Here is a 14,091-nt window from a genome sequence, read left to right on the forward strand (position 1 = left end):
TCCCCATTAAGTGTCACTATGTCACTGAGAAAGTCATCCGGTCTACATTTTCTTCACCATAATTCACAAAAGACGGGGCCTGGGTGGGTGTGGTGGCACTTGCCTGTAATACCAGCAGCTCAAGAGGCTGAGGCAGGAGGATTTTGAGTTCAAAGCCAGCCTCAGCAACGAGTGAGTGCCTCAGCAGTGAGGCGCTCAGCAACTTAGTGAGACCCTGTCTCGAAATAAAATATAAAAGGGGGCTGGGGATGTGGCTCAGTGGTTAAGCACTCCTGGGTTCAATCCCTGGTACCAAAAAAAAAAAAAAAAAAAAGACAGAGCCTTGAAGAATGCCTGTGTCAGCCGAAGAAGAGCAAGATACAGAGTCTGTACTGGCACTTCTGTTACCTAGTGACCTTAAGAAAATTACTGTCTTTTCCTACAGCTTGGGAGCAAATTTTTACCACTTGCACATCAGATAAAGCGCTAATCTCTAAGGTGTATAAAGAACTCAAAAAACTACACACACACACACACACACACACACACACACAACAGAACAAAACAAAACAAATAACCCGATTAATAAATGGGCCAACGAACTGAACAGACACTTCTCAGAAGGTGATATACAATCCATCAATAAATATATGAAAAAATGTTCAACATCTCTACCATTTAGAGAAATGCAAATCATAACTACATTAAGATTTCATTTCACTTCAGTCAGAATGGCAGCTATTAAGAATACTAACAACAATAAGTGTTGGCGAGGATGTGGAGAAAAAGGCACACTGATACATTGCTGGTGGGACTGCAAATTGGTACAGCCAATATGGAAAGCAGTATGGAGATTACTTGGAAAACTAGGAATGGAACCACCATTTGACCCAGCTATCCCTCTCCTCGGTCTATACCCCAAGGACTTAAAAGCAGCATACTACAGGGACACAGTCACATCAATGTTTATAGCAGCACAATTCACAATAGCTAAACTGTGGAGCCAACCTAGATGCCCTTCAGTAGATGAATGGATAAAGAAAATGTGGTGTATATACACAATGGAATACTACTCAGCAATAAAAGAGAATAAAATCATGGCATTTGCAGGTAAATGGATGGAGTTGGAGAATATAATGCTAAGTGAAATTAGCCAATCCCCAAAAACCAAATGCTGAATGTTTTCTCTGATATAAGGAGGCTGATTCATAGTGGGGTTGGGAGTGGGAGCATGGGAAGATTAGACGAACTCTAGATAGGGCAGAGGGGAGGGAGAGATAGGAAGGGGGTAAGGGGGTAAAAAAGATGGTGGAATGAGATGGACATCGTTGCCCTAAGTGCATGTAATGAAGACACGATGAAAGGTGTGAATATACTTTGTATACAACCAAAGATATGGAAAATTGTGCTCTATGTGTACTATGAATTGTAATGCATCTACTGTCCTATATAACAGACTAGAATTAAAAAGTTTTTAAGAAAGAAAGTTACTAGCTCTTGCTAGACCTCAAAAATAGTGTTCAAAAAGAAATACTTACTATGAGCATCCTGTGGGAAAACTCTAAAACTCCAGGTATGCAAACACAATTAGTAAATTATGAAGTGTGTTGTGACCTTCAGGACTTCACCCTGTTATTGATATTAGATGAGGCATCGAGGGTCCAAAGAGGCCCAGTGATTGGCTCAGGGTCACCAGTGGGTTAATGATAGACATCAGCGCCCAGGCCCATTGAAATGCTGCACCTCAGGCAGGCTCCCCACTCACTTGCCTGGCCAGGCTCACAGATTCCCGCCATCGGAGAGCTTTGTTGCCTTCTGTAGCTGAAGACAGCTGGCCAGTGGTGGCCAGAGGAGGCCAGTTGAGAGAAGGGTGATAACAGTGCAGACAGCCCTCTAGCAGATGCTGTCAGTGCCCCTCCCACCACTCTGGAGGACGCCCACAGTCCTGGCTGACAGTCCTGCACACACAGATGAAGTCTCACCTCAACCATCTGTTTCTCTCTTCCCTGAGAGCTTTCTGCAGCAGCAGGAACCTGGGATAGACTACAAGTGTAGGAAAGGGATGTAGCTCAGTGGTGGGGGGCTTGCCTGGTGTGCATGGGGCCCTGGGCCTGGATGCACACCTCAGCCAGTGAGGAGGATGACTAGCTTCTTGGCCTCCGTTCCTGGGTCTGTTCCTGGGTCAGCTCCACATCGTCCTTGAAAGGGTCCCCAGAGGAACTGAGCCCCTTTCGTGGGGATCAGAAGCTGCTAACACCACTGCATTGATTCCTCTCCCTTCCTGCCTAACCATCCCTGTTCCCTCTCCTGGTCTTCCTGGGATCCTGTCTCAAATGAAGTAAGGAGCCCTATCCTCATCTTGGGGTCTATGTTGGGGAGTCCCAAAGGAAAACAATCGCTCCATGCTCTCCAAGTGAAGAACCAGCTGGAGGTAAGGGCAGTACATCCCATCTACACGCTCATTCCGCAAACCCACTCCCAGGGCTTGTCCTCTCTGTGAAACCTTCCTCGTTAGGACATGGGAAGGCTGAGAAGTAGCCAGGCGGTGAGGTCACTGGCGGCCGGTGAAGAACTTGGCTGCCATGGAGGGAGCCGGGTTGGCCCTTAAAGCAGCAACCTGAGAAGCTGGCCAAGGTCAAAGCAAGGCTACCTGACAGGAGACAAGCCTTCAGGGTCCACTCTGTCTGTTCATTCCTTCATCCACTCAGCCATCGTGTCTCTTTTGGGTGCTGGGGATTGAACTCAGGGGCACTCGACCATTGAGCCGCATCCCCAGCTCTTTTTTGTATTTTATTTAGAGACAGGGTCTCACTGAGTTGTTTAGCACCTCACTTTTTACTGAGGCTGGTTTTGAACTCATGATCCTCCTGCCTTAGCTTCCTGAGCCGCTGGGATTACAGACGTGCACCAGGCTAGCCATTGTGTCTTTTGAGCACCAGCTATGGACAAGGCCTTGCATTGGCAGCACACAGGCAGAGATGAGGAATGTGGGTACAGCCACTTGGGCTATGGGCTGTTCTGTCTGCTCAGAACAGGGCCAGGCTCCTTCCACTTGGGCTTCTTCCCTTTCTGGGCTGAACTAGACCATCCCCTAGGGCGTTCAGGACTGAGCAGCCAGTCTAAGACAGGGCCCCGCCCTCTAGCAACAGAAATGGATGCTTCCTCCAAGGCCTGAATTGTCCCTGGTGGGACTCTGAAGGTGCAGAAGTATTCAGTGTCTCTGTGCAATGGAATTCCTTCCCCGAAAAGACACACATAATGGAAAGGAAGTTAAACAAACAAACCCGGCCATAAAGTAGCTGACCTGGTTCCTCCCTGTAGAGGGTAACCTGATCCCTGGCTCTGCGCCCCAGAGGCCCCTTCCTGCCCCATCCGGCCAGGGTCCCAGGCTCCAGTTCAGAGCTTCCAGAGCAAGAGGGCATCTGCAGGCCCAGCCTGTACACAGCCGTATCAGCTCCTGCTGCACAGGGCATTCGGGAAGGCGGGAGGCTGGCAAGGACACTCCTGTCACTAAGGGATTTCAGCAGGAGCAGTCCTCACCTCAGGAGTCAAGGAAGAGTGCCTTGTGGTCTTGGCTGGGCTGGACTGCCAGGCCAGCGTGTCAGGGCAAGGGAGAAGCAGGACTGGCAGTGTGGTTTCAGGATGAGGTCACGGGAGCAAGTGGCCAGGCAGTGGGTTTGGCCAGGTCCAGACTGCCAGCCCCATCCACAGCCCTTTTCCATCAGCTTCGTTTAATCTGCAACATTCCACAGGACGCTGGCTCACATGTCCTGGGAGACGTAGCAGCTGCAGTTCCTCTGTGTAAAGACAGTAGGAACATGGTTGGTTTGGGACCAGCTGTGGTTTCCCGGAATCTATGGCCTCCTGGTGGTGGCAGCTTCTTGCCACTATGCATCTGCCCCTCATACGCTTATGATGAGTAGGGGAGTGAAGTTTCCAATGCAGCTCTGTATTCAAAGCTCTGATTTTACCCAGCATCACAGAGGCACATGGCCTTCAGGCCCCCTTTTCCTCTGTCTGCCTCTCCTGTGCCCCCAGCTCCAGGTGGTCAGGGCCTTCTTGGGGAGCAGAGCAGGCAGTAGACCCGCTCAGATTGAAGTTTTGTGGATTTAAACTGTGTTCCCCAATCAAATCAGGAGTGGGAATCTTAAAAGAGGTGATACAAGAATATTTAGATAAATATTATAGATAAATGGCCTAATGAGCTGTGCCACCTTGGGTTATTACTCAACATCATGGAGCCCCAGAATCTTTGCTTCAGTCAGTTTGGTCTGCTGTAACAAAGCACAATAGACGGTTTGGTTCATCAATAATAGAAATTTGTTTCTCACAGTTCTGGAGGCTGAAAGTTGGAGATCAGGATGTCAGCATGATTGTGTTCTGGTGAGGCTTGCTGACTGCTAACTTCTTGCATGCTTCCATGGTAGAAAGAGAGATAGAGAGCTCTCTGGGGTCCCTTGTACACTAATCCCATTCATGAGGCCTCCCACTTCCCAAAGACCTGCCTCCAATACCATCACCTCAAGAGTGAGGATTTCAACATATGAATTTTGGGGAGATATAAACATTCAGTCCATACCCTTATTCATCCTTACCATGGGATCATAATACCGTTTTTGCCTGAGGATTATGATCATCAAACATTGCAAAGGCCCAGCATATGATAGAAATCCACACATTTAGAGTCTGAGGCACACCAAAAGAGAGATTGGTCTTTCTTTCCTGATTTGCTTCTCCTTCACAAGGTCCACCACACTGATTTACCCACAGAGGAAGTGACTATCTTTCCTTGGTGAATGATGTGTGTGTGTGTGTGTGTGTGTGTGTGTGTGTGTGTGTGTGTTGTTGTGGATTTAAACCCAGGGCCTTGTACATGTTAGGCAAGCACTTTACCACTGAGCTATACCCTCAGCCCCTTGGTGAATTATTTTTAACAAGATTGACCATGATAGCAGTACTCAGGGTGTGTGAAAAAAGGTCATGCTAATAGGATTGAGAGGCCCCACTTCTAGCCCAATTCCTAAAAGGAATCTGAGGGCAGACAGAGACAGGGAGCTGGACTAGAACAGTCTAAATATTAATCAAAGCTCCAAACACCAGGGTCCATGTTTCTCTAAATTTCTACCAAAGAACCTTTTATAGTTGTGAAGAGAAATGAGTACTGCCAAGAGGTCCAGATATGTGCATGGAATTGACCTTCTGCCAGTTAGAAATTTCTTAGAACAAGCTTGTGTTCTCATAAAAATTCCTGCAGATTCTTATATTCTATGCCAAAACATATACAAATTTAATTTTAAATTAAAAAAAAAAAAAACAACATCAACTACCATGTCTCCCCACCTGCCATAAAATCTTCAAACTGGCATTTCCAGAAGATGTAGCACGTTCAGCCCGCGGCTTCAAGCTCTGCCAATACTCTGCCCAGGCCCCTTCCCATGGCGTGCCCCTCCCTCTTTGACAGGCTGGCTCAGGAATGCCGTATGTGAACCTGGCTGACCTCACCATCCCTCTCAGCCCCTGGTGTCCAGCCTGGCCTGTTCCATTGTTGCCCACTCCACATCCATAGCCTAAAAGGCCTCCAGAGTTAGCATTACCTCCCGTCCCCAAACACATACACGTTGTTTGGGGAGGTAAGGGTTTCAAAGACCTCAGTGACATGGATACCCTATTAGTCAGGGGTCTTAGATGGTAAGCTACAGAAATAGACTCTGGGTAACTCAGAAAGTACTTTATCGGAGGATAAAGGCAACAGAAAACTGGAGCCCTAGACTGCGGAGAACAGGTAGGAAGAATCTGGAAAGCAGGACTCCATGGACAGTTGCTTTAAGGTGGTCCTTGAACTAGGAGGAATTGACCCCCCAAATGTCCTTGTTTTCTTTTTAATATTTATTTTTTAGTTGTAGTTGGACACAATACCTTTATTTCACTTATTTAATTTTATGTGGTGCTGAGGATCAAACCCAGGGTCCCGCACGTGTGAGGCGAGTGCTCTACCGCTGAGCCACAACCCCAGCCCCCAAATGTCCTTGTTTTGTATTTTCTTTTTAAGATTCAAGTTTTTAGGAAAGAATATTCAGTTAGTCTAATTTATGTCTCATAATCTGTTCCTTGGCTACAGACAGTGGGGTCCCTGGATGGGCAATCCTATCAAAATTTCTTCAATGAAAAAGGGGTTAATTACTAAAGTCGATTTTTGTACTGTCACCAGAGAAGGGCCAATGAGTTCTGGGCAGGAGTAATTGATAGCTGTCAACTATAGATCCTGAAACCTGTCTCCAGAGCCAGGCTTTTTTACCCAAAGGACTCACAGTTCATCTCCAGGGGAGAATCTTCCATCACCAGTCACTCGCTGCCACTGCTGCATGCTCCCTCTCCAGGACAAAGCCTTCACCCCAAGCAGGAAGGTTCAGGGTGAAATGCAAAGACCTCGGGCAGAGAGAGCTTTGTCCCCAGTGGGATGACCCACAATCAAAGCAGGAACCATTCAAGGGAATGGGAGGGGACAGGGCTACAAAGGGCTCTGTAGGCAGCCTGCCCACCTGAACAATTTGGCCAAAGGCTGCTGAGCTAAGGGTCTTCATTCTGGAAAGTCCTAAGCCAGGCCTGATTGGTCAGCCAAAGTCTTGGATCAGCAGTGTCAAAAAGAAGCAGGGCCTGGGGGTGTAGCTCAATGGTAGAGCACATTGCAAGGAGAAAAGCAGGGGAGGGGTGGAGAAGGAAGAGGTGGTGGTGGAGGAGGAGGAAGAGGAAGAGGAGGAGGAGGAGGAGGAGGAGGAGAGGACAAGAAAAAACCAAATCTTCACCTCTGCAATAGTTGTATGTGCAATACACAATTCATACCTGTTATAAAACATCCAAGTAAAGCAGAAATGCTTCCTGCTTCTCAGTTGTCAGCAAGAGGAGGAAGAGAGGAGGTGGGGCAGGAAAGTTGCAAGTGCTGTTCCAGCCCTGGAACCAGAACTGACCAGGAAGGAACAGGGGCTGTGTGGGACCTATGTCTTTATACCAGCAGCTATACCCAGGGCACAGCAGGCGAACAGGAATTGATCAAAAGAAAAGAGGGGGAAGGAGGGAGAGTTCAAGTTGCCCTTTACTTCCCTTACCCCTGGCCAAAGGTGACAACTACTGCCAACTTTTCTCTACTCACTTACATATGGCAGACAAGCAGATGAGGAATTAACCGAGGGTTAGTCTCCTATCAGCTCTTCAGGAAAAGGGAAGACTCATAGTTGGCTCCTCCTTCTCACAAGAAGTCAAATCCTGCTTGGTCCTTGGAGGACTGGGATATCCCCCAAGGCCTCCTCTACTAGAAAGGGGACTCCAGGAGTGGGGACTCCAGGAGCCGGAACTCTGTGTACTTTCTAGTTGGTTCTCCAACCCTGAGGACAGTTTGGACTAGGGTAAGCACTCAATATAAATTTTGTTTTCAGTACCGGGGATTGAACCCATCGGCACTCTACTACTGAGACACATCCCCAGCCCTTTTTATTTTTTTTGAGGTCTCACTAAGTTGCCTAGGCTCGCCTCCAACTTGCTATCTTCCTGCCTCAACCTCCAGAGTAGCTGGGATTGCAGGCAGGTGTGTTGCCATTGCACCTGGCTCAATAATATTTCACCCCCCTCACCTCAGATGCTGATGAGCTTCCTATTTAACAACACCTTCCTTCTAATTTGATTTGGAATGGGTTAATGTTCCTTCTGCCTAGTCTTGCCTTCTCCACTGCCTCTCAGGTCTTGATCCTGAAAGCACTTTCCAATACACTTCTTGTTCACCAGTCTATCTCAGAATCTGCTTCCCAGAGAACCTGAAATGCAATAAGAGGCCACTTCATTGCTGTGTTCCCAGGTGCCTGATCTATACAGCAGAGGCACTGAAGAACATGGGCTTTGAGGTCAGGTAAATCTAGATTTTAATCTTAGATCCACCACTTGCCAGCAATGTGTTTTGGGGGTAAGTTATTTATCCTCTCTGAGATGTAGCTGTCTCATCTGTAAAATGGGGTGCAGTAATCATCTCCCAGGCCCTCTGCCTATCTGCAGCATTATGCAGCTGTGGACACTGTCATGTAAGCTCAGAGCCCCTTCGTGTTGGCAGGGCCTCACCATGTGTTCTTTATTCTCTTTACTTTGGAGAGGATTTCCCTCTGACACTGGACCTCTGTACACTTTACTGATAGTTCAGGACCCTGAATCTGGGTTGGATTTGTGTCCCACCCTCTGGAATGAATGCACCACATCAAGTCTTTAGTGTCCCTGTCACTTTTTGCTCATTCGGCCCCATTAGCATGATGTTATTGATATGGAGGACTAACGTGATGCTCTGTGGGATGTCCTGGTGGTGCCTTTGGACTAGATTATGATGGAGAGCAAGATGCAACATATCCTATAGTTAGTCTGCTCCATGTGAATGTGAGCTGCTTTTTAGCCTCTTTCTGATAGGGCTAAAGAAGAAGACAGTCAACAGATCAATGGTCATGCACTATAAACGGGAGGTCGAATTTATTCGTTCCAGGAAAGTCCTGTTTACAACACAACGGCCACAACTGGGGATGGTGCTTGGCTAAGTTTGAAGTAGTTTACTCTTGTCAGGCATGATGGTGTAGTTTTTGTAGGAGCTAGATTGGTGAATTATGGAGATCACTATATCTGCATTCCTGAATCTTTAAGGGTGGCACTGATTTCTGCAACTATCCTATAATAAAAAAAAAAAAATATCTCTCACGTGATTTACTACATTGGTGAAGGAGGGAGGCAGCTTTATAAACTCACAATTGACCTTCCCGACTATACTAGCTCTTATCCCACAGACCAAGGAACATCTGTTGGGGTTCTTCTTCTTTTTTTTTTTTTCTTTTTTCTTTTTGGTCCTGGGGATTGATCTCAGAGTGTGCTTTACCACTGAGCTTCCTCTCGATCTGTTTTCATGTTTTATTTTGAGACAGGGTCTTATTAAGTTGCTTAGGGCCTCGCTAAATTGCTGAGACTGGCTTTGAACTTGCAATCTTCCTGCCTCTACCTCCCCAGTCACTGGGATTACAGGCATGTACCACCACTCCAGGCTTTTGGGGCTCTTCCAACTAGCAAATATGTCCATTTCAATTGCATACTCAGGGATTGGAGACAGAACCTCAGAGGATTAATAGACTCAGTGAACTCACTGCGGGGGGTGGGGGGGGCAGGGGGCGGCCAAGCCTCCATTATTACCTGACTGATCGCCAACAGAAGGGAGAGGCAAAATGACACTTTTGATCATCAGATCCTGTGGCTAATAATCCTTCAAATCCTCAGCATCTCCCCTTCCTCATGCTCAGTTACACAAGTAAATGATCATGGAAAAGGACTGTGGAATGACTGCTAAGTACATTTGCCACAATATTGCAGGTCCCTCCTCATGGGGACCCGGCCTCTCCTTTAGTCAGTGGCTCAGGTCCAGAAACATGGTAAGGAATCATGACATTTTCATGGAGGTGGTTGCTTTCAGCCCCCTGATCATCCAACCTTGATCTCTTTCTTTCTTTTTTTTTTTATTTTTTTAATTGCCTAAACTAAGCAGTGCACTGTTGGCCACCCATCTATCTTGGCCCTGGGAACACTGTGTTCTGTTAACCATCTCCATGGTCCTCTCTGGGTCAGGCCCTCCTGATTGCACCCCACCCCCACCCCCACCCTGATTTTGCTACTCATTATAATTGTACTCACCTGGGTTCAAAAGGCAAAGCATTACCACCTGGCCTCAATTATTTTGGGATTCTATCATCCTCTGGTTTTGAGGGAGTCCAGTTCTGTAATAGCCTCTCCCACCAGCAGTGAAACTGGTGCTGTCCCTGCCCCCACCAGCTCACTCCTCACTGCTTCAGTGACTAGTATGTTCTCCAGAGCCTCCCACAGTGCAGAGTGGGCTGGCGGGTCACGTGGCTTTCTGTACCATAGTACAAACACTCGAGCAGGCCTGCGTCTCTGAGCCTTTTGATCTCTTTCTCCACTGTCTGCCGTGGCATTTTCAATATTTCTACTTCACTAAGTGTGCGCCATTGCTTTTCCTAGGTTCCTAAACTTAATGTTTTAAGTGTCAGCTCTCCTTCCTGGGTCCTTGCCAGGGTGCTGTGTAATGGGAAAGTAATCCCACATCAATGCCTGCTCTTACCTACCTGCTATGGCTTGGATGTTGAATGTCCACCAAAGGCCCGTGGGTTAAAGGCGTGGTCTGGGGGTGGTGCTATTATGAAGGGATGAAACCTTTAAGGGGGGGGATAGTGGGGGTTAGGTCACTGGGCATATGCTCTTGAAGGAGATGGTGGAACCCTGGCCCCTTTCTCTTTCCCTCTCTTTGTTGCTAGCCATGATGTGATTTTGCTCCACCAGGAGCTCCCACCATGATGTGCTGCCTCACCACAGGCCCAAAGTAATGGGACCAATTGATCATATACTGAGAACTCCAAAATCCAAAAGAACCAAAATAAACCTTTTATTTTTATAAGTTGATTATCTTGGGCATTTTGTTACCATGACAGAAAGCTGATGAACAGAACATGTTTAACTTCCTCTCCTTGAGGATCCAGTTCTGTGCAGAGTTCTTGCCTGAGTGTATCGTGTAAGCCAGATCTTGTGGTTCCTTCAAGGTATAGTCTCTCTCCTCTCTTAGCAGGTCCAGCACAGTTGGGATTTGACTCGCATTCATCAGATAGATATCCAGGAAGGAGACAAAAGTACATTCTAAGAGGGACAGATAACTTCTGGCAGGGGACCTGCCTCATTGGATACCTTGCATGGTTCTCCAGCAAGGGGGGACCACTGTTTGCAACAAGGAAAGGTGGGTCACTCTGTAGGCTCAATGGACACAGAAGAATCTGAGAGTTCAAGGCTCTCAGCCTCATCAACTCATATATTCCCAGTCCAAGTCTCAGGTTCCCTGTCTTTTCCTATTAGGGATCTGACCTTGACATTAGAGGCCTGCCAGGGCCAAGAAATCTACCTTCTTTGAAGTTCTATTACTCTAAACACTGAATTTTAAGCCTGATCCTCTGTCTGCAGGAGGAATTTCCTTTAATGCTGCCCAGGAGGCCCTTGGCTTTTACTTTTTGCATTGGTGATTATGCACTCTGAGTCCATCATTAACCCTCTCTAGCAAGTCAATGGCTCAGCAACAGCCATTCATTTCCATATTCTTATAATCACCACTTCCCAGAATTGCCAGAGCTATTATACTAGCCAGTGTGACTCCTTCTACCATATCCCATCTGTAGGGGATAAAAGATTTATTTATTTATTTGCAGTACTGGGAATTGAACCTAGGATCTTGCACATGCTAGGCAAGTGCTCCATCACTGAACTTGCAATCCTCCTTGACTCAACATCCCAAGTAGCTGGAATTACAGGCATGCACCACCATGTCCAGCAAAAAGAAAAAAGAGAAAAAGATTTACCGTCTTACCCATTGCTAGGTTCATGGCTGAGACCATCTTACTAAAAGATAGATTAAAACCAGGCACAGTGACACACATCTGTGATCCCAATGGCTTGGGAGGCTGAGGCAGCAAGATCACAAGTTCAAAGCCAGCCACAGCAACTTAGGGAGGTCCTAAGCAAATCAGCAAGACCCTGTCTCAAAATAAAAGATTTCAAAAAGGGGGAGGGGACTGGGGATGTGGTAAAGCACCTCTGGGTTCAATCCCTGGTTAAATAAATAAGTAAATAAGTAAATAAATAAATAATAGATGTACAAGAGAAAGCATATACATTTAGTTAATATTAATTTTATTGATTCAGGAGGCTTCAGAAATAAAGACCTTCCCCACTCCCCAAAAAACAAACCAACCAGCCTCTCTGCAGCCCACCAAATGGAGAAGGCTTTATTTCTGTGCTTAGGTTTGATGTGGAGTGACAGTCATGCAGAAATGTGATTGGACAAAAGGGGTTTGATCTAATGGTGATAAACTGGGGGAATGTAGCCAGGCCTGTTTGTTCAGATTCCTCTTAACAGTCCTGTGTGATACCTGTCCCATGAGGGTCTTCAGGAAAGAAGGGCAAGGGGGAGCTGAGGGTGTCCTTCCTGTTTCTGTAAGGTACCGCATTCAGAGATTACATTCCTGGACGCCATCATGCCCCAGTTTGTCAGCAGCGCAAGTTTTTTTTTTTTTTAAAAAAAGAGAGAGAGAGTTTTTTAATATTTATTTTTTAGTTTTTGGTGGACACAACATCTTTGTTTGTATGTGGTGCTGAGGATCGAACCCGGGCTGCATGCATGCCAGGCTTGAGCCATATCTCCAGCCCCAGCAGTGCAGGTTTTAACAATCACATGGTTACAACGCGTCAGGGACCATCCTTTCTTCTACACCAATTCACTGAGAGTTGTCTGGTGAGTAAGCCCCCTCCACTCCCTCTTTGGAGTCTGATCAGCTACCAACTGTCTTAGGTTTGATTTCCCTGCATGCAGACTCTGAAATGCAGATCTGTCTGCAGACAGTTTACCAGGCAGTGCTCTTGGGCGACATATCTCTAAGTAAGTGGGAGAACAAGGTTGGGAAGAAAGAAGGTGACCCTCCATGTGAAACAGAGGCCTCAGCCAACCCTGCAGGGAGCCTCAAAGTGAGGAAAGGGGCCTGGCTTTTAGATCCCAGATTAGCCAACTGCTCTCTGCAGACTTCCCTCGGGGCCTGGGCAAAGCCTTGGTGGAGGCAGCAACCTGCAACCAAGGATGGTTCCCAGGGTAGAAGAAGTTGTGGGCATGAGTAGCCTGTACTCCCAGAGGCTGGGAATGGATGTGCAGGCCCTGAAGGAACATTGCTGTATCCACTCTAACACCATCTCATCAAGTCCTTTGGGAACAGAATGAGATAATAATAAATAATTATAAATGTGTAAAGAAGTTAGCAATGGGGCTGGGGCTGGCGCTCAGTGGTAGAGCACTTGCCTAGCATGTGTGAGGCACTGGATTCAATTCTCAGCACCACATAAGAATATATGAATAAAATAAAGGTCCATCAATGTCTAAAAAATTAAAGGGCAATACAGGGGCTGGGGTGTAGCTCAGTGGTAGAGCATGTGCTTAGCACACACATGAGGCCCTGGGTTCCATCCCCAGCCCTAAAACATAAGGAAAAAAAGAGCTTAACAACATGCCAGTAGCATAATGCTTATAAAGGAAAAAGGTACCTGTTACTATTGTTACTATTGTTACCGTTAAGCACTTCCTCGTAACAACCCTTCAGTCAGCTGTGGACAACCTACCTGATGTTGGTCCCCTATATTCTAATGAAGCTGAACAACTCCTATCACCTGTTATTTTTACTGTACCCCTTCTATGTTTAGATATGCTTGGATACATACCTTCGTGTCACAGTTGCCTACAGAACTCAGTACAGAAACATGCCGCACAGGTTTATAGCCTTCACGACAGAGTCTACACCACATGGCAGAGGTGTGCAGTAGGCAATCCCATCTCGATGTGTGTGAGTGCTCTCTGTGATGTTCACCCAACAACGAAACCTCCTAATGATGCATCTCTCCAAACACCCCATCTTTCAGCAACTGTTTTTATAATAACAATAGGGCTGGGGTTGTGGCTCAGCAGTGAAGCGCTCGCCTAGCACATATGAGGCCCTGGGTTCGATCCTCAGCACCACCTAAATTACATACATAAAATAAAGGTAAAATAAATAATAAAATAATAACAATAGTTGTGATGTGCGTGATAATATTAGGTGAAACCATGTAAAATTGTTGACATTTAACTTATAAATACAGCAATTTCATATGGGTTTGGGTTTTACTTTTATTTTATTTTTTGCAGTGCTGGGATTGAGCTTATGGGCACTGCAACACTGAACTACATTTTCAACCTTTATTAACTTTTATTTTGAGATAGGGCCTTGCTAAATTGCCCAGGCGGGTCTTGAACTTGCACTCTTCTTGCCTTAGCTTCCCTAGTAGCTGGCATTATGGATGTGGACTGGACCACTGCACCCAGTTCGTGTGGTTTAATCTGATAATTAATAATTAACAATTGAATATCTGTTCTAAATATCTTATAGGATTATTTTGAGTATCAACTAGAGATGTATATATGGAAAATCTTTGTAAAATGAAAAGTTCTGTTAAAATGTCAACGTACTA

Source organism: Ictidomys tridecemlineatus, chromosome 5 (genome assembly GCF_052094955.1).
Source record: "Ictidomys tridecemlineatus isolate mIctTri1 chromosome 5, mIctTri1.hap1, whole genome shotgun sequence".
Taxonomy (NCBI): Eukaryota; Metazoa; Chordata; class Mammalia; order Rodentia; family Sciuridae; genus Ictidomys; species Ictidomys tridecemlineatus.